The sequence below is a fragment of the Chelonia mydas genome, chromosome 14 (genome assembly GCF_015237465.2).
Source record: "Chelonia mydas isolate rCheMyd1 chromosome 14, rCheMyd1.pri.v2, whole genome shotgun sequence".
Lineage (NCBI taxonomy): Eukaryota > Metazoa > Chordata > Testudines > Cheloniidae > Chelonia > Chelonia mydas.
Window position 1 is genome coordinate 36,603,466 of NC_051254.2, and position 24,619 is coordinate 36,628,084.

The following is a 24,619-nucleotide window of genomic DNA, read 5'->3' on the forward strand; positions in this document are numbered from 1 at the left end:
GTTCTGTCCACCACCTTCTGGAATGCTCTGTAAAAATAGTGACCGATTGGTCCAATTCCTTGATATTAGCGATTGAACCTAATATCTTGAAGAGCTGGCTGAGCAGAGGGTGATGGGAGGCACATCACATGGCATTGCTAGGACTACTTTTTGTTTTAAACGTGATGTGTTATGAACATTTTCAATGTAATAATTCAGTTTTGAAGATTTATTCACAGTATGCCATCCATGGCAGAGTGCCCTAAATTTACGTTGATTATTTGAAAATAAATACCCTAACATTATCTTGTGATGGATTCATTTGTGGTTTTATTCAGTCTGCTGCTGTCTTGGTGGCATGGTCTGCCGAAGCTCTGTGTCACCTGGCCATGATTCTGTAATTGACCATATAGTGAAAATATCACCAAATGTAAACTGTTACCTCGTTATTCAATTCAGAACCTAGATCTGCCAGTATCTGCTCTGGACAGCCATGTTAATATATAATTTCACATGTCTTCTTCTCCACCTCATGTGCTTTCATAGTTCTAAGTGGAAGTTCTTCTACCTATTTTGAAAAATCATCTGTAGCTCTCAGTACATACTGGTATCACTTCTGGGGTACTGGATATCGCCCGATTAAATCTGCTCTCAGCAATTCCCAGGTTTTAACAACCTATGTGCAAGAACACAGGCTAGAGTTCTCATTTGGATCTTTCCTATGACATTTTTATTATAATCCCATCTATAGTAAGCAAAGTAAACATTATAGTGTGGTTTCTAGAATAGTTGATGTCTCCACACAGTCAGAATCTAACTTTTGGTGTTTTTCAGAAGTAAATAAATACAGGACAAATTTCTGCAACTGAGAACTTGCATAAATACACCTTGCAGGGTCGGCGAGTTATATGGGCCCGTGGTGCTCGTGCTCCAGCAATATTCAGGGCCCGGGAGCCTGGGTCCACCAATGTTTGGTGCCGGGTCTCTGCCCCAGCCCCACCTGCTGCCCCCATGGGCCTCCCCTGGAGCGCCCCCGACCCCGCCAGCTGCTCCGCACAGTGCTCCCTCACCGGCCACTGCTGGCTGCAACACAGGGACCGGCGCGGGCGGCAGGCTGAGGTGGCCGCTGCGCCTGCGGAGGGGGGAGAGGAGGAGGTGCACATGTGATGGCAGCCCCCCCCGGCACCTACTGGGAGACGACTCCAACGCCGAGGAGGCTTCCGGGAGTCTGGACCTGAGAAGCTGGGGCATGGGTCTGTGTTGGACTCGTGCTCCCGCCCGCAGTCACCTCTCCTGCCCCACGCTTGGCAAGGAGATGCCCCACCCCCAGTGATGCTATGGTGAGGGGCGGCAGCAGGGGAGGAGGTGCACACGTGACAGCAGCCCCCCCGCCACCTTCTGTCACTCACCACAAGGGAGGCGAGGGGGCTTCCTGGACCTGAGCAGCTGGGGGTTGGGTGAGTGTCGTGACACCCTGCCCTCCACCCCCCGCCCCCGCTCCGCAGTTACCACTTCTGCCCCAGGCTGGGCAAGGGGCAGCCCCATCCCCCACTGGACAACGACGAAAAGTGTTTGCTGCCTCCTGAAGAACATCGCAAAAGAAGGGGCGACATTTTGTTTTAATTTTAGAAAGTATGTGCTTTTGAAGGCTATTGATCCAAGAGTGCTGGGTTGTTTCTCTATTCAAAAGAGTATGAATAAAGTTGATATTCTTAGTTAAATACATTTTTCTTATGATGGTGATATTGTGGAATAGAGGGAAACTGTTAAACGCTTCCTGTTTCCAGTCCACTTTTACATTATTTAAAAAAATATAAGCCGGCTTACAAGGCAGGTGTGAACGTCCCACTCGGCTCCTGTCTGCATCTTTAGGAGCATAAATAACTTTGCAAATGTGGCACAGAGACTAAGGGGCAGATTTCAGAAGTTCTGCAGACACCTAAAGATGTAGCTTGGCATCTACTGGGATTGTCAAAAGCACTTAGGTGCCTAACTCCCATTGGAAGCGAGGTGCTCAGGCACCTTTGAAAATTCCCCCCGAACGACTCGGCCAGCTCACCACAGGCTGCTTCCCCCACACACGGCCCCACTTGGGCACTTACAATTTTTGGCCTCAACTTTTTTTTATTATTGTGTCAAATTCAGAAAATTGCAGTGGGATTTCAGAATGTTCTTGGGGAGGAGACCTAAGTGCCCTCATTTTAAAGACTTCCCCACAGCCTCCCAGAGAAGCCCAGTGGGGTCGGCTCCAGGCCTGGCTTGGGGGGATTCCCAGGTCCCCTCAGGACCAATAACTGCATGGTCTGACTCCCAAAGACAAGCCGAGCCCAGGATCCCAGTGAGTGCGATGGGGCCAGTGAGCAACAGGGAATGTCCCGGCATTTACTGCCTGAGGGACTCATTGCCCATGGCGAGGAGTGAAACACCCACAGAGTTTTTTCCATGGTTGCTCCAGCCCTGGTAATCCACCTTCAGGAGAGGCTTTAGTGATCACTTAACAAAACAAAAGACTCTGAATGGAGCCTTAATTAGTTCTGTCTTTGCCCTGGTCTACACTAGGACTTTAGGTCGAATTTAGCAGCGTTAAATCGATGTAAACCTGCACCCGTCCACACGATGAAGCCCTTTATTTCGACTTAAAGGGCTCTTAAAATTGATTTCCTTACTCCACCCCTGACAAGTGGATTAGCGCTTAAATCGGCCTTGCCGGGTCGAATTTGGGGTACTGTGGACACAATTCGACGGCATTGGCCTCCGGGAGCTATCCCAGAGTGCTCCATTGTGACCGCTCTGGACAGCGCTCTCAACTCAGATGCACTGGCCAGGTAGACAGGAAAAGAACCGAGAACTTTTGAATCTCATTTCCTGTTTGGCCAGCGTGGCAAGCTGCAGGTGACCATGCAGAGCTCATCAGCAGAGGTGACCATGATGGAGTCCCAGAATCGCAAAAGAGCTCCAGCATGGCCCGAACGGGAGGTACGGGATCTGATCGCTGTATGGGGAGAGGAATCCGTGCTATCAGAACTCCGTTCCAGTTTTCGAAATGCCAAAACCTTTGTCAAAATCTCCCAGGGCATGAAGGACAGAGGCCATAACAGGGACCCAAAGCAGTGCCGCGTGAAACTTAAGGAGCTGAGGCAAGCCTACCAGAAAACCAGAGAGGCGAACGGCCACTCCGGGTCAGAGCCCCAAACATGCCGCTTCTATGATGAGCTGCATGCCATTTTAGGGGGTTCAGCCACCACTACCCCAGCCGTGTTGTCTGACTCCTTCAATGGAGATGGAGGCAACATGGAAGCAGGTTTTGGGGACGAAGAAGATGATGATGATGATGAGGTTGTAGATAGCTCACAGCAAGCAAGCAGAGAAACCAGTTTTCCCAACAGCCAGGAACTGTTTCTCACCCTGGACCTGGAGCCAGTACCCCCCGAACCCACCCAAGGCTGCTTCCTGGACCCGGCAGGCGGAGAAGGGACCTCTGGTGAGTGTACCTTTTAAAATATGATACATGGTTTAAAAGCAAGCATGTGAAAGGATTACTTTGCCCTGGCATTCGCGGCTCTCCTGGATGTACTCCCAAAGCCTTTGCAAAAGGTTTCTGGGGAGGGCAGCCTTATTGCTTCCTTCCTGGTAGGACACTTTACCACTCCAGGCCAGTAACACGTACTCGGGAATCATTGTACAACAAAGCATTGCAGTGTATGTTTGCTGGCGTTCAAACAACATCCGTTCTTTATCTCTCTGTGTTATCCTCAGGAGAGTGAGATATCATTCATGGTCACCTGGTTGAAATAGAGTGCTTTTCTTCAGGGGACACTCAGAGGAGCCCATTCCTGCTGGGCTGTTTGCCTGTGACTGAACAGAAATGTTCCCCGCTGTTAGCCACGGGGAGGGGGGAGGGGGTAGCCACGCGGTGGGGGGAGGCAAAATGCGACCTTGTAACGAAAGCTCATGTGCTATGTATGTATTGTTAACAGCAAGGTTTACCCTGAAAGAGTGTAGCCACTGTTTTATAAAATGTGTCTTTTTAAATACCGCTGTCCCTTTTTTTTTCTCCACCAGCTGCATGTGTTTCAATGATCACAGGATCTTCTCCTTCCCAGAGGCTACTGAAGATTAGAAAGAAAAAAAAAACGCACTCGTGATGAAATGTTCTCTGAGCTCATGCTATCCTCCCACACTGACAGAGCACAGACGAATGCATGGAGGCAAATAATGTCAGAGTGCAGGAAAGCACAAAATGACCGGGAGGAGAGGTGGCGGGCTGAAGAGAGTAAGTGGCGGGCTGAAGACAGGGCTGAAGCTCAAATGTGGCGGCAGCATGATGAGAGGAGGCAGGATTCATTGCTGAGGCTGCTGGAGGACCAAACCAGTATGCTCCAGTGTATGGTTGAGCTGCAGCAAAGGCAGCTGGAGCACAGACTGCCACTACAGCCCCTGTGTAACCAACCGCCCTCCTCCCCAAGTTCCATAGCCTCCACACCCAGATGCCCAAGAACGCGGTGGGGGGACCACCGGCCAACCAGCCACTCCGCCACAGAGGACTGCCCCACAAAAAGAAGGCTGGCATTCAATAAATTTTAAAGTTGTAAACTTTTAAAGTGCTGTGTGGCATTTTCCTTCCCTCCTCCACCACCCCTCCTGGGCTACCTTGGTAGTCATCCCCCTATTTGTGTGATGAATGAATAAAGAATGCATGAATGTGAAGCAACAATGACTTTATTGCCTCTGCAAGCAATGATTAAAGGGAGGAGGGGAATCATAGAATCATAGAATATCAGGGTTGGAAGGGACCTCAGGAGGTCATCCAGTCCAACCCCCTGCTCAAAGCAGGACCAATCCCTAATCAAATCATCCCAGCCAGGGGTTTGTCAAGCCTGACCTTAAAAACTTCTAAGGAAGGAGATTCTACCACCTCCCTAGTTAACGCATTCCAGTGTTTCACCACCCTCCTAGTGAAAAAGTTTTTCCTAATATCCAACCTAAACCTCCCCCACTGCAACTTGAGACCATTACTCCTTGTCCTGTCCTCTTCTACCACTGAGAATAGTCTAGAACCATCCTCTCTGGAACCACCTCTCAGGTAGTTGAAAGCAGCTATCAAATCCCCCCTCATTCTTCTCTTCTGCAGACTAAAGGGAGGGTGGTTAGCTTGCAGGGAAGTAGAGTGAACCAAGGGGCGGGGGGTTTCATCAAGGAGAAACAAAGAGAACTTTCACACCGTAGCCTGGCCAGTCATGAAACTGGTTTTCAAAGCTTCTCTGATGCGTACCGCGCCCTCCTGTGCTCTTCTAACCGCCCTGGTGTCTGGCTGCGCGTAACCAGCAGCCAGGCGATTTGCCTCAACCTCCCACCCCGCCATAAACGTCTCCCCCTTACTCTCACAGATATTGTGGAGCACACAGCAAGCAGTAATAACAGTGGGAATATTGGTTTTGCTGAGGTCTAAGCGAGTCAGTAAACTGCACCAGCGTGCCTTTAAACGTCCAAATGCACTTTCTACTACCATTCTGCACTTGCTCAGCCTGTAGTTGAACAGCTCCTGACTACTGTCCAGGCTGCCTGTGTACGGCTTCATGAGCCATGGCATTAAGGGGTAGGCTGGGTCCCCAAGGATACATATAGGCATTTCAACATCCCCAACAGTTATTTTCTGGTCTGGGAATAAAGTCCCTTCCTGCAGCTTTTGAAACAGACCAGAGTTCCTGAAGATGCGAGCGTCATGTACCTTTCCCGGCCATCCCACGTTGATGTTGGTGAAACTTCCCTTGTGATCCACCAGGGCTTGCAGCACTATTGAAAAGTACCCCTTGCGGTTTATGTACTCGCCGGCTTGGTGCTCCGGTGCCAAGATAGGGATATGGGTTCCGTCTATGGCCCCACCACAATTAGGGAATCCCATTGCAGTAAAGCCAACCACTATGACCTGCACATTTCCCAGGGTCACTACCCTTGATATCAGCAGATCTTTGATTGCGTGGGCTACTTGCATCACAACAGCCCCAACAGTAGATTTGCCCACTCCAAACTGATTCCCAACTGACCGGTAGCTGTCTGGCGTTGCAAGCTTCCACAGGGCTATCGCCACTCGCGTCTCAACTGTGAGGGCTGCTCTCATCTTGGTATTCATGCGCTTCAGGGCAGGGGAAAGCAAGTCACAAAGTTCCATGAAAGTGCCCTTACGCATGCGAAAGTTTCGCAGCCACTGGGAATTGTCCCAGACCTGCAACACTATGCGGTCCCACCAGTCTGTGCTTGTTTCCTGAGCTCAGAATCGGCGTTCCACAGCATGAACCTGCCCCATTAGCACCATGATGCATGCATTGGCAGGGCCCATGCTTTCAGAGAAATCTGTGTCCATGTCCTGATCACTCACGTGACCGCGCTGACGTCGCCTCCTCGCCCGGTATCGCTCTGCCAGGTTCTGGTGCTGCATATACTGCTGGATAATGCGTGTGGTGTTTAATGTGCTCCTAACTGCCAAAGTGAGCTGAGCGGCCTCCATGCTTGCCGTGGTATGGTGTCCGCACAGAAAAAAGGCGCGGAACGATTGTCTGCCGTTGCTCTGACGGAGGGAGGGGCTTCTGACGACACGGCTTACAGGGTTGGCTTCAGGGAGCTAAAATCAACAAAGGGGCTGGCTTTACATCAAGGAGTATTTCAGGCAGGACTTCACGGAGGGTTCCAATAAGAAATGGTGCACCTAAGTTATTGTTCTTATTGGAACAAGGAGGTTAGTCTGGCCTCTGATTGATACATGGCTAGATTTACCTCACTGCACCTTCTCTGTGAGTGACTGCAGTGTGACCTAGAGGAAGGAGTCCCCTAGACGGGGGATGGGGGGGAAGCAAATGAGTACAAAACAAATCTGGTCTATTTCTTGTTTTGATCCACTCCATCTATCTTTTCATCTTTGGCTGGCAGCAGACGGTGCAGAAGGACTGTATGCCATCCACATCTCATGGCTGCCCAGCAGAAGACGGTGCAGTAGGACTGCTAGCAATCCGTATCGCCTGCCTGCTCATCATAAGATGGTTCAATAGGACTGACTGCAGGACTAAAGAGAATGACCTGATCAAGTCACTCTAAATTTAGTCCCTGTGCCCATGGCTGCCCAGGTGCTCCCGGCCGACGTGGCCAGGAGCACCTCGGACATGACGATGATGGCTACCAGTCGTATTGCACCGTCTGCTGCCAGAAGGCAATGGGTTGCTGCTGCTGTGTAGCAATGCCGTACCGCGTCTGCCAGCACCCAGGAGACATACGGTGACGGTTACCTGAGCGGGCTCCATGCTTGCCGTGGTATGGCGTCTACACAGGTAACTCAGGAAAAAAGGCGCGAAACGATTGTCTGCCCTTGCTTTCACGGAGGGAGGGAGGGAATGGGGGCCTGACGATATGTACCCAGAACCACCCACGACAATGTTTTAGCCCCATCAGGCATTGGGATCTCAACCCAGAATTCCAATGGGCAGCGGAGACTGCGGGAACTGTGGGATAGCTACCCACAGTGCAACGCTCCGGAAGTTGACGCTTGCCTCGGTACTCTGGAAGCACTCCGCCGAGTTAATGCACTTAATGCACTTAGAGCATTTTCTGTGGGGACACACACACTCGAATATATAAAACCGATTTCTAAAAAACCGACTTCTATAAATTCGACCTAATTCCGTAGTGTAGACATACCCTTTGAACAGTGGAGAGGAGCAAGTTAAACCATGCCTAGAACTTTTGGGTAAAGTCCACACTTCCCAGCAAGCAAACCTGTCCCCACCTCCTCTTAACCTCCACAGGGGTCTGGCATCCAAGCCCCCCGCGTAGTGAGTTCAGTTCAGGGGAGGGTGACCCCCTCAATCAGGACAGGCTAAGTGATACTCTGCTGCCCTTTACTCATACAATAAAGATAACACAATTTCATTACCCCCACATTCCATACTGAAGTGATTTTTTATCCAGCACCAGCCACAGTTGATCATTTTGGCAACACAGCTCTGTCTGCTGGCTACCTAGGCAGAGTCGGTGTGTTCATGTAAATACAGTCTGCACCTGAAGGCTTCCCCTCCCCAGCTAGCTGCCGGGGGGAGAGCTCATTCAGACACTGCTTGCACACGAAACAATCTGGACCCTGACACATCCCCGTACATCACTGGCACCGAAAGCCACAGCTCGTACCTGTGTCCTGCTTTTCTTTCTCTCCCCATGTACTGTTCTTCTCTCCTCCTTCAGCTCTTCCCCATCCAGCAGCCCTGCTCTACCCATATTAACTCCTGCAGCCATTAGCCCAGATAAAATTAGGAGGATGTGGGGTGGCCTTACAGCTTACGTACACCAGGTATTATACACCAGGATGTACACACCAGGGTATTATAATTGTCTGAAATGCTCAGAGCTGGGTGCCTCTGGTTCTGCATCTCACACCGTATTTAGAGCCCGGTGGAAGTGGGCTGTTTTCCAGAGGACAGAACCACAGCAGCTCCCATTGCCCGCACCGAAAGCAGTTGGTGCTCAGTTCCTCAGACAATAGGGACTTAGGTTCATAACGACTCATAGGTTCATAGACACCAAGGCCAGAAGGGACCATTATGATCATCTAGTCTGACCTCCTGCACAACGCAGGCCACAGAATTTCACTCACCCACTACTGCGAAAAACCTCTCACCTATCTCTGAGCTATTGAAGTCCTCAAATCGTAGTTTAAAGACTTCAAGGAGCAGAGAATCCTCCAGCAAGTGACCTGTGCTCCATGCTACAGAGGAAGGCGAAAAACCTCCAGTGCCTCTTCCAATCTGCCCTGGAGGAAAATTCTTTCCCGACCCCAAATATGGCAATCAGCTAAACCCTGAGCATATGGGCAAGATTCACTAGCCAGATACTACAGAAAATTCTTTCCTGGGTAACTCAGATCCCACCCCATCTAACATCCCATCACAGGCCATTAGGCCTATTACTAAAACCATGTTATCCCATCATACCATCTCCTCCATAAACTTATCGAGTTTAATCTTAAAGCCAAGTAGATCTTTTGCCCCCACTGCTTCCCTTGGAAGGCTATTCCAAAACTTTACTCCTCTGATGGTTAGAAACCTTTGTCTAATTTCAAGTCTAAACTTCCTGATGGCCAGTTTATATCCATTTGTTCTTGTATCCACATTGGTACTGAGCTTAAATAATTCCTCTCCGTCTCTGGTATTTATCCCTCTGATATATTTATAGAGAGCAATCATATCTCCCCTCAACCTTCTTTTAGTTAGGCTAAACAAGCCAAGCTCCTTGAGTCTCCTTTCATAAGACAAGTTTCCCATTCCTCGGATCATCCTAGTAGTCCTTCTCTGTTCCTGTTCCAGTTTGAATTCATCCTTCTTAAACATGGGAGACCAGAACTGCACCCAGTATTCCAGGTGAGGTCTCACCAGTGCCTTGTATAACGGTACTAAAACCTCCTTATCCCTACTGGAAATACCTCTCCTGATGCATCCCAAGACCGCATTAGCTTTTTTCACAGCCATATCACATTGGCGGCTCATAGTCATCCTATGATCAACCAATACTCCAAGGTCCTTCTCCTCCTCTGTTACTTCTAATTGATGCCTCCCCAGCTTATAACTCAAATTCTTGTTATTAATCCCTAAATGCATGACCTTACACTTCTCACTATTAAATTTCATCCTATTACTGTTACTCCAGTTTACAAGGTCATCCAGATCCTCCTGTATGATAACCCGGTCCTTCTCTAAATTGGCAATACCTCCCAGCTTTGTATCATCCGCAAATTTTATTAGCACACTCCCACTTTTTGTGCCGAGGTCAGTAATAAAAAGATTAAATAAGATTGGTCCCAAAACCGATCCTTGAGGAACTCCACTGGTAACCTCCCTCCAGCCTGACAGTTCACCTTTCAGTAGGACCCGTTGTAGTCTCCCTGTTAACCAATTCCTTATCCACCTTTCAATTTTCATATTGATCCCCATCTTATCCAATTTTACTAATAATTCCCCATGTGGCACGGTATCAAACGCCTTACTAAAATGTAGGTAAATTAAATCCACTGCGTTTCCTTGGTCTAATAAATCTGTTACTTTCTCAAAGAAGGAGATCAGGTTGGTTTGGCATGATCTACCTTTTGTAAAACCATGTTGTATTTTGTCCCATTTACCATTGGCTTCAATGTCCTGAACTACTTTCTCCTTCAAAATTTTTTCCAAGACCTTACATACTACAGATGTCAAACTAACAGGCCTATAGTTGCCCGGATCACCTTTTTTCCCTTTCTTAAAAATAGGAACTATGTTAGCAATTCTCCAATCATATGGTACAACCCCTGAGCTTACAGATTCATTAAAAATTCTTGCTAATGGGCTTTCAATTTCAGGTGCCAATTCCTTTAATACTCTTGGATGAATTAACAGCCAGGTTTGAATATGTCAGAGAAAGTGCCCAGCCAGCGCTATGGAGACAGCTGCACCTTGGGACAGTCACTGGTGTGGTTCTGAAACCATTGATTATTGCCCCGTGAGAGCGAGTTACACCCTACATCACCAGAGGTCACGGCCCAGCGGTCCGTGTCACTCGGTGCAGAGTAACTGCAGCCTCAGTGACTGTGAGATGAGGCCCAGCAGGGTCAGCCAGTCACCCACTGAGAGGGCTGTCATGGGCCTGAGCCAGGTGGGGAGTATCCCCACGGGCGGGAATAGGGCCAGGGAGGTAACAGGTCCCCATGAAGGATGCGCTGTCTGTGTCTGATGGGGGGAGATGTTAGGAGATACGATATCGCTGCGCCACTCGAATTAGCTGTAACTCAACAGCTCCCAGCGGGAGGTGGGGAAGGAGGCTGCAGGCCCATGGCCCTTTCCGTCTGCGGGAATGGATCCCGAAGTGCTGAGGAACATGCTGACGAGTCTCGCCAGCACGTCACATTTGGCATTCGAGTTACTCCTTAAGCTATAAACTGACAGTGAGGAGTCCGACGATGATGTTGACTCGCAGAACGCATATGATATGAGATGGCTTGTGGCATTCACGGACATGCTCACCACAGTGGTAAACAGCTTTTGGGTTTGGGAAAGAAGCACTGAGTGGCGGGATCACATTGTCATGCAAGTCTGGGATGACGAGCAGTGGCTGCAGAACTTTCAGATGAGAAAAGCCACTTTCATGGGACTGTGTGATGAGCTTGTCCCCACTCTGTGGCGCAAGGACATGAGATTGAGAGCTGCCCTGACAGTGGAGAAGCGAGTGGCTATTGCAATCTGGAAGCTGGAAACTCCAGACAGCTACCGATTGGTCACTAACCCGTTTGGAGTGGGAAAGTCGACCGTTGGAATGGGGTTGATGCAAGTTTGCAGGGCCATTGATCGCATCCTGCTCAGAAGAACCGTGACTCTGGGTAATGTGCATGACATTGTGGCTGGCTTTGAACAAATGGGTTTCCCTAACTGCAGAGGGGCGATCGATGGGATGCATCTTCCAATTCTGGCACCAGACCACCAAGCCACCGAGTACATTAATCAGAAGGGTTATTTCTCTGTGGTTCTCCAGGCGCTTGTGAATGACCGTGGGGCTTTCATTGACATTAACACAGGCTGGCCTGGAAGGGCGCATGACGCACACATCTTTTGGAACAGTGGCCTGTTCAGGAAACTGCAAGCCGGGACTTCCTTCCCAGACCAGAAGATCACTGTAGGGGAAGCCAAAATGCCCATTGTGATCCTTGGAGACCCTGCTTACCCTTTAATGCCGTGGCTCATGAAACCCTACACAGGGAGCCTTGACAGCAGCAAGGAGCGGTTCAACAACAGGCTGAGTCGGTGCACAATGACTGTGGAGTGTGCTTTTGGCCGTTTAAAGGGCCGCTGGTGCTCTCTGTATGGGAAGCTGGACCTGGCTGATGACAACATCCCTGCGGTTATATCCGCGTGCTGTACCCTCCATAACATTTGTGAAGGAAAAGCTAAAAGATTCATTCAGGTATGGACCTCGGAGGTACAACACCTGGAGGCTGAATTTCAACAGCCAGAGAGCAGGGCTATTAGAGAGGCCCAGTGCAGGGCTGCAAGGATGAGAGATACCTTGAGGGAGCAATTTGGGGCTGACAGCCACCAGTAATGTCTGGTGCCCTGCATGGGAGTGAAGTGCAGTGGTTCCAATGTTAGTAGGAATCTGTGTTTGCTACGCTGACTAGCAGTGCCTGTTCCTTTTCTGGGCTAAGGTATCTCTAACTTAATACAATAATAAAGAATATTTTCAAAGGCAAAAAAACATTTATTGAAAAGAAAATTCATTTATTGAAAAGAAACACAACTGCTTGGGAAACAGAAAGGGCAAGGGTTGGGGTGGGGAATGGTACAATCATAGATTTGGGCCTGTCTTATTCTCATACTCGGCCTTCATGTCTGGAGTGCTGTGCAATGAGTGCTCCCCTTCAGGCTGGCTAAAATGCATGGTGATGGGGGTTGAGTGCAGTGGATAAGGGTCACAGGGCTGGGTGGTGAAGCTACAGGTGTTGGAAGCAGCTGGTGGCGATAAGAACCCAGATGTTGGCATGATACAAAAATGATACTGAGCAAAACCCATCCCTGCTCTGACTCCAGAAAACTGGACCCCACACAGTCGATAAATACATATACTGATGGGTTGGGTCCTGAGAAGGGAGAACCCTTTAGCTAAATTCCTGTCTCGCCTACACAAATGAAACAAGTGTTAATGCAAAATGGAGTGTGAGAGTTTACCACAAAACAGTGAAGCCTGAGAGGGTTGAGCTCTTTTCTGGATGAAACTTTGATGCCCAGAGTGAGACTGACTCAGTTTTATGCACATTGTGTTAATACAGAACATTGATTCTCTTTTTCCTTTCAGGATGTGAAAAGCACATTGAGCAGGTGTGTTTCCTATGTTCATTGCTCTGATATTCTTGGTGGTGGTTCTGGGATGTTGTGTGTACAGAGCAGCTGAGTGATGATGGGACGTTTTCTTTGTAGGAGTGAGAATGTGAAACTCCAGGAACCAGAAGCTGTTTCTACTGACCTGAAGAACATGTATAAAATTTCCCCTGATATGAGGGAAGCGCTGGAGAGATTCGGAGGTGAGTGGCATCTACTGAGACATTCAGCTGTATTGTGCCTGGGGATCTGGACAGAGCCTGGGACCCCAGGACACGCTTGCACCCAGCTGACAGGCTTGGAGCTGTGTGAGAGCTGGAGGCTGATGCGCTGAGTGCTGGGCAGTTTGCCCGCTACTTACAGCCACCTGCTGGTACTTGCCCAGGTGTCTGACCAGGCCCCATCACTGTGACATCCTGACCCCTCCGTGGCTGAGTTAATGGGTGTCCCTGAGCCAGGTGCTGTGAGGCCTGGACTGGTCCGTTCGTGCTGGGTGCTGTACAGACTGGTAACGGATGACGTGTCTGTGCCTCTCTGCTGGGACAGGTGAGGGCTGCGTTGTGTGGCCACCGCTCAGCACTGCCCCAGCCCCCATTAGCCAAGGCTGGTTGAGCTTCCTGAGCTGGAGGAGGGGCTGGTCTGGCTGCTGTGGTCTGACCTGAGCCGTGTGTTACTGGGTAACAAGCTGAATCCTACGGGCCCCTCGTCTGCTCTGAGCACAGCCCAGTGTGAGGCTGGGTCAGTGGTTTGCTGCTCAGTGAGTGAGACTCACACACAAGAGTGCTGCCCCCATCCAAACCCCTCCCCACAACCCCAGTGTGGAGACCGGGGGCAAAGACAGAAACCTGACCACGAGGAGGAACAGAGAAGAAGCGAAGGCCGAGGAGAGGGGGAGTGGGAAGGTTCAGTGAGCTCGGTCTGTGGTAGTTGAACTGGCCCTTTCATCCTACCCCCGCCCTCCTCTCTTCCCACCCACCCCCAGCAGGGGGCAGTCGAAGGGGCCAAGCTGGGTGTGTCTGTCCCGGCCGATGGAGGCTGCGCAGTGGGTGCCGGCTGCAAGGCCAGGATCTCAGGGCTCTGGGGAGCAGGAACCCCAGGCTGTGGGGGAAGCAGCTTCCTCTCTGTGGCTGGCTGGAGCCAGCACATCCCTGTTCCCCTCCCCCTTCGCTGCCCCCAGCCCAGCACAGTCTGTGCCCACCGGACCCTGAACACGGCTGAGCTCTGGGCCATTCCACAGCCCTGGCCCCTGAGCCTGTCGGGATCCTGAGCCAGTCACCTCAGTGCCTCCTTCTAGGGGATCAGCATCCCCTGGGGAGCCTCCTGTCACCCCCCCGGAAACCCCGTCCTGGGCAGGGTCCCAGGCCCTGAGTCACTCGCTGGCTGCTCCCGGCTGGCCAGGCCCAGGGTCTCCAGCAGGGCCGTGGGTGCTGGCACCGCGCTGGCTGCCAGAGCTCCCAGCCCCTGGCCCAGCCTGGCCTGTTGTCCCAGCGCTGACCCCTCCCCTGCCGGGGTGGGGGGTGGGACGCTGCTGCTCTCAATGGCTGAGCCCCCCCCTCTGCCGCTGCCCCTGCTGCTGTGCTCGCAGGTTCAGCCCGTGCCAGGGCCAATGCGGCGCTGCTGGGGCTGCTCCTCCCTCGGCACCTGGGTTCTCTGTGTCTGGGGCAAGTGGCCGGGCGAGTGGGCAGGGACCTGCTCAGAGACACACGCCCTGTGTTGCTCCCCGAGGGCAGAGACCAGCCAGGGCTGGGCAGCAACGTGATAGCGCCAGGGCCGGCTCGACCGTTTTTGCCGCCCCAAGCAGTGAAACCGTCGCCGCCAAATTGCAGCCGCAGACGGAAGAACGAAGAACCAGCCACTGAGTTGCCATCACAGGTGGCAGAAGACAAAAGTTACCGCCGTGGGCAGCACGAGAGAGAAGCTCCCGGGGAATTGCCGTAGCCGACGGCAGAAGAAAAAAGCTATCGATGAATTGCCACCACCATGGCAACACACGTGGCTCCCTGATGGCACACGGCCGGCCGCCCCTACCTGACTGCCTCCCCAAGCACCTGCTTGGGACGCTGGTGTCCGGAGCCGGTCCTGGATACCACGCTGGGATTAACCCTTTCCTTTCGCCCACGCCAGCAGCCCCGGCCGGTCAATGCCACTCGACTGCCCACGCTCTGACCCCAGGGACCCGGGTCCGGCAGCTCGGGGGAGTCGCTGGGTGAATGTGTGGGGCAGAGTAACCAGGGCTCCCTGAGCCCCAGAGTCCCCGTGTGCGATGGGGAAGGCCCCGTGCTGTCATGCAGACCTTAGGGGCTGGGCAGTGAGTGTTATTATTGGTATAGTGCCCACGAGTGAGCCAGGCACTCCAGAGACAGAACAAGGGGCTGCCAGCCCCACAGGGCTCCTGGTCTGAGTGCAGACAAGGCCCAGCAAGGGGAGCAGCAAACATTGCGGGAGGAGGCAGGAGGGTCCCATTGTGGGGCCAGCCACTCCCTGAGCCCATCCTGTGCCTATCTTCTGGGTGTGGTAGACAGTATTGTAGTGACCCTGATGGCTCCATGCTGGGCCCTGGGTCACCCCCCAGGGAACAGGACAGGGCAGAGGCAGCCTGAGGTCAGGGGGAGCTGGAGGCTGTGGGGGAACAGGAGCAGCCTGGAGCTGGGACAGGGACACTGGATGCCAGGTGGGTGGCCCAAAACCTGGTATTTGCTCCAGCTTCCCACTCTGTGATGCAGGATCTGTTGGGGTCAGATGCTGCGGTGAGGGGCCCACCAGACAGACTGAAGAGAGCGAGGCTCTGTCTGCATGGGGAAGGGGCAGCAGTTCTGTTAAATGGGTTCCAGTTTTGTAGACTCATCGTGGGGTGGCGCCCTCACATATCACCCTCAGCCGCTTCAGGGTGTCTTGGCAAGCAACTTGCCTAAGTTTACCCTCTTCGGCACTTCTTAAATTATGTCTCACAGTCTAAAAGACCCGAGAGAAAAAGTCCCCTGCTGGGGTCCACTCTGAGGTCAAGTGAACCCCAAAATAAAATCTTTTCCCTCACTCTGCTCCAGCCTCCAGCTCTCACTCAAGCTCCTCACTGTCCTCAAATCTGGAGCCCTCAGTCCTCCTTCCCAGAGCTGGGCTTGGATTAGTTTCAATCGTGGAATCAGATGACTCCAGCCCTCCTTCCTGGAGCTGGGGTCATTTCAGACTGTGCCTTTATTCTCTGCGTCCACTTTCTCCTGCTGGTGGCAGCTCTCCAGGGCTCTGTCCTTCTACAGCTGCTGCTGTCATTGTCCTCTCTGGCAGCTCCTCCCCCTTAGGGGAGCTCCTCTGTCTAGGACAGTGGTCCCCAAGCATTTTTGGTCATGCCCTCGTTTGCGCCCCCACCCCAGGAGTTTCCTAAAGAAAGACTCCTTTTCATTAAAATATGTTGATTTGCAACTAAATACAGTAGAGCCTCAGGAATGGAGGTTGTTTGTAACTCTGAACAAAACATTGTGGTTATTTTTTTAAAAAGTTCACAACTGAACATTGACAAGAGAGCTTTGAAACTGGTCTATGCAGAAGAAAAATGCTGCTTTTAACCATCTTAACTTAAATGAAACATGCACAGAAACAGTTTCCTTACCTTAGCAAATCTTTTTTTTTTTTTGACGTTACCCTTTTTTTTTTAATAGTTTACATTTAACACAGCGCTGTACTGTATTTCCTTATTGTTGTTTTTTTTGGCCTGATGCTGTCTGGTTGTGTACTTCCGGTTCCAACAGGTGTGTTTGACCTGCCAGTTCATAACTCTGGTGTTCGTAACTCTGAGATTCTGCTGTATAACATTTACACTAAATCTGGTACTTCTCTGTGCTCACCAGGAGGCTGCACTATACCTCCATACATTTACTGAGATTCATTTATTCAGATTTATTCATGTATTCCGATTCTTACATTTTAATTATGTTAACAATTGTGAACGACACACTTCTCATTTACTCGATATTTTTTTTACTTGTGCAAACTGACAAACAACAAAACAAACCATCCAAACAACCAGCATTTTAAAACTCTTTTTATGTGTTAAATAAAAGTTCCTTAAATGTGCTGGATATTGAAGAAAAAAATAAGTTGACCAAAACAAATTTTGCATTTAAAATTGATTTCTTTAACAGAGGAACTATTATCTGTAGTTAGTGAATTGAACTGATTTCTTAAGGTCACCACGTCCTTCAAGATTTTAGAACAGGTAGAGCTCATCCTCCCACACCTTACGTTTTATTCATAGATTGGAAGAGGATAAAAAGCTTTCCTACTTTTTCAACTCAAACAGTTTCTCAGCTCTGAATGAACTAGTCATTGAACTGAGCTAACTGAATACACTGAAATTAAGAAAATATTTTCTCTGTTTCTCTGAACCTGCATAAGAGGCTACTGCAGTCAAAAACTAGTTTAGCACTTCAGCAAGCTCCCTGGTTCCAGGTGCTTAGCCAGTAACTTCTACTAGTTCAGTGGTCTGACGGTCTTTAAAACTTCTGCCGCAAACATGTACTGCTTGAATATTATTTTATGTATATTTAATTCAAATGATTTCAATAGATTATAGGAGTTTAGGATTTAACGTGGGTTGTTACCATTTTAAATTTAATTTTGAAATGGTTTATTTTAAAAAATAAAAATCTTATCTTTAATTAAAAAATCCAAGTTAAAAAACTCATGTAAATAAAACAATATTTCTAATTAAAAATGAAATCAATTTCATCCACCCTGAGTGTCTGATGTTTCCTTCAGACCTTCGTTGCCAAAGAACAACACTTTGAGGGGTGAAATTAATAACCGTGATTCCTTGGTTTGTGTAGATTGGATGAATTATCGTACAAATCTCAAATTTGTTTGTTTGTTTTGAAAACAGAGCTGCAGCACAGTCAACCCCAATATTCAAAACTCAAAAGTCAGTGTTATGCCCTCCCTAATATATTATGTCTGTGTAGTGTTGTCTGGTTTTGTGTTGTCTGGTCTTGCAGCTTTGATAAATTGTAAAACTGTACAATGTCATAGGACAATCCAGGAAGAATGAGGTATTCAGGAAAAGATGTAAACTGTACTTCAGTTACTTTTTTTCTATTTCCCAATGTCTGTTTTTTTATGAAAATCAATTAAAAAAATAATCACACACACACAAAATCACATCAGGTCAAAAAACAGACATGAGACTGACTTAAAAATAATGAGCTTTAAAATTCTAATGATAACAATCCATTTTAAGTTCTCATTTTTTGCCTTTTGGTTTCTGACCCCTGAGGGAGCACTCAGGTCATATTCCTAAACTTTGTCTGCAACCGTGAGGGTGAGAACTTTAGTTTTTACTTAAATGATATCTGAGATTCTCACATAATCATAAAACTAGAGATCTGGGGCTTTAGGAAAATTAGCAGATAGCGTGAGACTTAAAATAAAACGCCAATATTCACAAAAATATTATGTGAGCTGACAACACTGTAGCTCTCCAAAATGTTTAAACAAAAATTATTTTTTCAATAGAATGATTTTAGAAAAAAACTTTAAAAATGAATCTTCCTATTATCTGAATGTTTCTAATTTTTCAATGAAATGATGCTAAGTGAGAATATACAGTTCGAATTGATTCAAAAGAGGAATGCTAAATAAAATCCAAACATTTTCCTGACCCTTCCCCTATTCTTGCTAAAAGAAGAAGAGCAATGATTGAAAAAAGAAAATAATTTTGTTTCAATGAGTTTTGATTAAAAATGGAAATTAAAAATATTTCAAACAAAACAAAAGTGAATCATTGTTGTGAAATAGTATTTTACAATTAATTTTTTTACTACCTTTAGTCCTATACATTTCCTCAGGAAATCTCCCCTCCAATGACTGTTCCCACAGTAGGAGATGATCTGTCAACCGCTGTGTAAATCTGCCTCTTTTTAAATGGTGTCATGAAGCCCCTATTCAGCAGCACACTTGAATTCATGGTCTGCTTTAGGCACATGCTTAATTCCCCCTCACTTCAGAAGGAGAACAGGATGCAAGTTTCTGTCTTGACTGACTGTGGAAATAACTTTCCTTTTTTCCCTTGAAAGTGTCAGAAACAACAGGATTCAGCCCCACAGGCAGAGGTAGAAACTGTCACGTTAAGAGGCAGAAGGACAGAACAGCTGGGGGTGGCACAGTAAAGCTCGTCCGGTATTCTCAATACGGGAAGTTATTTGTTACAAATCGCCCTGGGACGTCACTGAGAACAAGGTCGGGCCCAGGGTTCTTGAATGAAACGAAAGAAGCAAATGACGAATCCAGCCTGCCGCACAGATCCCGAGTTACGCCGCTCGGACAAGAGTCTGAAAGGCACCGGGGTGTCAGTCACTGTGGATGTGCCGGTAACGCGGTGTTTACAGAACGAGTTCAATAAATGACCCCGGGTTATTGACTCTTTGGGTCAGTAACAGCCCGGCCGGGCAGGGAGCAGGACACACGCGGGGACGGGAGGGATCGTTCTGAAGCGAAATGAAGCTGCCGGGTTGCTCCGTCTGAGACGTGTGACAATCTCCAGGGTGGGATCAGACTCCGCGGGGTTTGGTGCGATGATTTCCACGGTCAGTGACTCTTTCAGTTGATCCCATTGCAGGGCTGAGTCCCGGCTACCAAATCGCTGCAGTTTCCCAGCTTCTCCTCGCCCTTCGGGGAAGAAACCTCTGAGCTCCGAGCAGAGCCCGGGGCTTCCCTCCGGCAGCGCTGCCCGAGATCGAAAGCGAAAGTCAAGTCACCCAGGCGGTCACGGGACGAGATTAGTTTTTTCTCTTAAAGAAACAGCCAGCGCCCGGCTGCGCTGGAAGGGGATACACCCCAGTGGGGGAGCAGGAGAAATGACAACAGACTGTAGGGCCCACCCCTGTGCAGGGACAACTCAAGGAGGGGTGCGAGCAGCACAATGACCCCAGCCCAGCCCTGGAGAAAAGGGCCCCATCCTCCCCGAGCCCGTCTCCTCTGCCTTGTTCCAGGGAATTGCCAGGAGCGGGTCGGGTAGACGGGTTCCAGTTTGTGCCATAGGCGCCAACTCCGTGGGTGCTCCGGGGCTGGAGCGCCCACATGGGAAAATTGGTGGGTGTCTGCACCCACCGGCAGCAACCCGTGCTGCCCCCCCGGCCCCAGCTCGCCTCCGCCTCTTCCCCTGAGCGCCCCTTCCCTGCTTCTCCTCCCAGCACTTGCCACCGCCCCTCAGTGTCATTCCGGAGTCCGAGCACAAGAGAAGGGGTGTAATAAGGGGGAGGGGGGAAGAGAGGCCCCCTGGAGGAAGGACACCTGGCAGAAATAACAGAGAGGAGGAGAGGAGCCCGGTGGGTGGGGCATTTCCTGCCTTGGGGGAGTCTCTGCCCAGGGAGGGGTGTGAAAAGGCCAAAGGGGGCAGCACGGGGGCAGGTGAGAGTGCCGGGGTCCTGCTGTGCAGGCCGCTCTGTGCCGCAGACTCAGCCGTGTGGGGGAGCTGGTCCCAGCGATGGAGGGAGGGGTGGGGAGAGCTGGGGAAGGGGATTCAGTAGCTGGGCCAGAGGAAGGGGAGGGAGAGCCCAGCCCCAGGGCTGTGTGAGTGATGGGCCCAGGCTGGGTGAATGGGACCCGCTCCCAGACAGCGCTCCCCTGCCCCCGTATGTTTTACCCACCCCAGTCCACTGTGACAGATAGCTCTCAGCACAGGGCAGTCCTGACACAGCTAGTGTCTTCTCTGACCCATCACAATTTGCTGCCCCTCCCCTTTCCCTGTCTCCTTGCCCAGGGGCAGCAGATGGTGGGGGATGGGGTCATTCACTCCTGTCAGAATTTCTACCCCTGTGAAATCTCAATGTAAACTATGGAGAGGAAAAAATAGAGAGCTTGTCCTAATTTAGAAAATGTGATGATCTAAGGTGTAAATACCAGAATATTTTAATTTACATTTTAACAGTATTTTAAAAACAAGCATCTAAACAGAGTTTTAGAAATAGAATTATTTACATTTATTTTCTGATTCTTCCCTGAAATCTCCATTCAAGTTGAACTTCTGTAACTAGCATCATTTATATTTCAACTGCCTCATTTCAAGAAATTCAAAATAGTTATCCTAACAAAATAAATATTAAACTGTCAGACTGGTTTGCTCAGTTACAATGTACAACATGTGCAATAAACATCACAACTACACACGTGCAGCTGCTCTCTCCTTATTGTCTGGACTGGTTCCCTCTGGAAGGCAGGGCACATGCACCCACCTCCTGCAGGACTGGCACTGCACATTTGCAAAGTAATTGGTGAAAAAATGGTGATACAGAATTAAGCAAAATATTTCAGTTAACGCACACCAGGTTCTACAACAACATTCCTTCAACTTCTGCTACAGTTAATTCGTGTGATTTTTAACATTCTAGCTACATACAGTTGGTAAACAAGATATGACCCTTTGTTTCTTGTTCTCCTTCTCACATCAATTAACAGAACAAGGTCCCCAACCCCAAATGCTATTTTCCTATATAGAGAAATCTCTTCTACCATATTTTTTTTGTTTGATTTTCTTTAGAAATATTATTTGCAACAAACGTGCTGTCAATGTCCACTGTTGATTTCAAAGTACTGCAGGGCTCTTCGTTATAAGTACACAACAAATTTAGTCTGGTAAAGAAATAGAGAAGGGATTGTATTCCTTAACTGAGTAATTACAAATTAACTTAATTGTATTAAAGACTCTGGTACTTAAAGACACTTACCATGCAATTCGGTGAAACTTCATTGGGAAACCTTTCTTCTCAGCCATACATCAGTCCAAAGTGTGTTATTTCTGTTGTTGTGTGAGGTTTAGAGTACAAAGAAAACAAAGTTGTTCCAGGAAATTCATCACAATTCCTCTGGGTTCTGTTTACCACCTTATGAAAAGCTATGCAAGAATAGTGATTGATTGGTCTCATTGCTTGAAATTAGTGATTTCACCTAATTTCTTGAAGAGAGAGTTGAGCAAAGTATGAGAGGAGGCACATCACATGGCATTGCTAGGACTACTTTTTGTTTTAAATGTGAGGTCGTATGAACATTTTCAAAGTAATAATTTAATTTTGAAGATTATTCGTTATATGCAATTTATGGCAGAGCGCCCTCTCCTTACTTTGATTATTTGAAAAGAAATACCCTTAAATTATCTTGTGATGGATTCGTTTGGCTTTTCATCCAGTCTGCTGATTTCTAGGTGGCCTGAGCTGGTGAAGCTACGTATTATTCCCAGTTTTTCCACAAAGGTTAGGCTGAAAATACATGATTTTTCCATAAAAATTCCTTCAGAAATATCTGTGTTCTTTTCCCTATTTCCCACTGAAATTATGGGTAATTACTGGGGTTTCTGATCCAATCTTATTGTGTTATTACATGGGAAAATAGGTCTGTCAAGGTTCCTCCCCCACTCTGAACTCTAGGGTACAGATGTGGGGACCTGCATGAAAACCTCCTAAGCTTACTTTCACCAGCTTAGGTTAAGACTTCCCCAAGGTACAAATTAATTTTATCCTTTGACCCTGGATTTCCACTGCCACCACCAAACTTTAACTGGGTTTAGTGGGAAACATAGTTTGGACACGTCTTTCCCCCCAGAATCCTCCCAACCCTTGCATCCCACTTCCTGGGGAAGGTTTGGTAAAAATCCTCACCAATTTGCATAGGTGACCACAGACCCAAACCCTTGGATCTTAGAACAATGAAAAGCATTCAGTTTTCTTACAAGAAGACTTTTAATAGAAGTAAAGGAATCACCTCTGTAAAATCAGGATGGTAGATACCTTACAGGGTAATTAGATTCAAAACACAGAGAATCCCTCTAGGCAAAACCTTAAGTTACAGAAAAGACACACAGACAAGAATAGTCATTCTATTCAACACAACTCTTCTCATTTAAAGAAATCATAATCTAACACATACCTAGCTAGATTACTTACTGAAAGTTCTAAGACTCCATTCCTGTTCTTTCCCCAGCAAAACCAGCATACAGACAGACTCAGACCCTTTATTTTTCTCTCTCCTCCCAGCTTTTGAAAGTATCTTGTCTCCTCATTGGTCATTTTGGTCAGGTGCCAGCGAGGTTACCTTTAGCTTCTTAACCCTTTAGGTGAGCGGATTTTTCCTCTGGCCAGGAGGGATTTTAAAGGGGTTTACCCTTCCCTTTATATTTATGACAATCCCTCTAGGAAAAACTTTAAGTTACAAAAAGACACAAAAACAGGAATCTCCATTCCATTCAGCACAGCTTATTTTCTCAGCCATTTAAACAAACAGAATCTAACGCATATCTAACTAGATTGCTTATTAGCCCTTTGCAGGAGTTCTGACCTGCATTCCTGCTCTGGTCCCGGCAAAAGCAACACACAGACAGAGAGACCCTTTGTTTTCACCCCCCCCCCCCCCCCCCAGTTTTGAAAGTATCTTGTCTCCTCATTGGTCATTTTGGTCAGGTGCCAGCGAGGTTATCTTTAGCTTCTTCACCCTTTACAGCTGAAAGGGTTTTTTCCTCTGGCCAGGAGGGATTTAAAGGTGGTTTGCCTTCCCTTTCTATTTATGACAGTAGCAGAATAAGGAAAATGGACTCTGAAAGCAGACTTTAACAAACGCAGAGAACTGGCAGCTAAGGTCCCATGCAGGGGTGAAAGTAGGCCGGTATAGGCCAGTACAGGCCGGTACGGCATACCGATAAAAAGTGGCCGTTGGTACTGGCCCATATGCAGCTGACATTAAAGCACAGCTGCTGCAGCGCTTTAAGGAACCTGCTTAAAGCGCTTTAACATTGTTGCCCCTTTTGCCACTGCCCCCTCTCCCCCCAGCCACCATCGGGTGTGGGGAGAAAGGGGCAGTTGCTCCAGGGCTAGCGATTTAAAAGGGCCCAGAGCTCCCAGCCACCACTGCAGTGTCAGTGACCGGAGCCCCGGGCCCTTTAAATTGCTGCCGGAAGCCTGGGCAGCGTGGGCCAGGCCAGGATAACCCCCAGTCCTGCCCCTTCTGCCTGAGGCCCCGCCCCTTCCAGGGGCCCAGAACCAGGCCCCTGTACCCGTAAGTGCTTAATGTTACTTTCACCCTGGTCCCATGGGAAGGAAATCTAGAGGAAAAAGGAGCTCAGGAGAGCTGGCAGTTTGTCAAAGAGAGTCTACTAAAGGTGCAACAGCAAGCTATCCTGATGTGAAGGAAAGACTGGAAGAACAGTAAGAGGCCAATATGGCTCCATCAGGAGCTTTTTAATGACCTGAAAATCAAAAGAGAATCCAGGAAAAAGTGGAAACATGGACAAGTTGGTAAGAATGAGTACAGGAGACTAGCACAAGCACCTAGGGACAAAGTGAGAAAAGCCAAGTCAGAAGCCAAGTCCCACCTAGCTGGCTAGGGACAAAAAAGGCAATAAGAAGAGGTTCTCTAAATATGTTAGAAGCAAGAGAAAGATGAAGGAAAGTGTAGGCCCCCTACTTAGCAAAAAAGGAGAGCTAATAACTGATAACCTCAAGACAGCTGAGTGTCAGGAATCAGGGCCTGCAGCAGAACCAGTCTCTGGGCAACCTAATAAGTGCAGCTGGTCTAGTACTAGGCTGCTTGATTGGCTACAGCACCTGATTGGTTGCAAAATTCAGCAGACCGGTTCTTAAGCCCAGCTGCAGTTCAGAGGCTGCTCAAAGTATAGCCCATGATTGTGACAGCTCCTGCCTTGTTCCTGTTTTGCTTTGTTCTAGCTAACCCAAGTCTGACCCCTTGACTCAGATTCCTGATGTCTGACCTCAGCTCTCATGCCTAGCTCTGGC

At 48.7% G+C, this 24,619-nt stretch overlaps 2 protein-coding genes and 1 long non-coding RNA gene across 3 annotated transcripts in view; 1 reads left to right on the forward strand and 2 right to left on the reverse strand.

Annotated features, from left to right (window-relative positions):
• Positions 1-24,619, reverse strand: part of LOC102936186 (butyrophilin-like protein 2) — a 1,677,894-nt gene that overhangs the window by 546,209 nt on the left and 1,107,066 nt on the right.
• LOC114020220 (butyrophilin subfamily 1 member A1) overlaps positions 1-24,619 on the forward strand; it is a 1,361,724-nt gene that overhangs the window by 321,964 nt on the left and 1,015,141 nt on the right.
• On the reverse strand, positions 16,739-21,707 carry LOC122462862. The gene is made up of 2 exons (XR_006285739.1): positions 21,566-21,707; positions 16,739-21,470 (listed from the first exon to the last, which is right to left on the reverse strand). It is a non-coding gene; the product is annotated as an uncharacterized LOC122462862 (long non-coding RNA).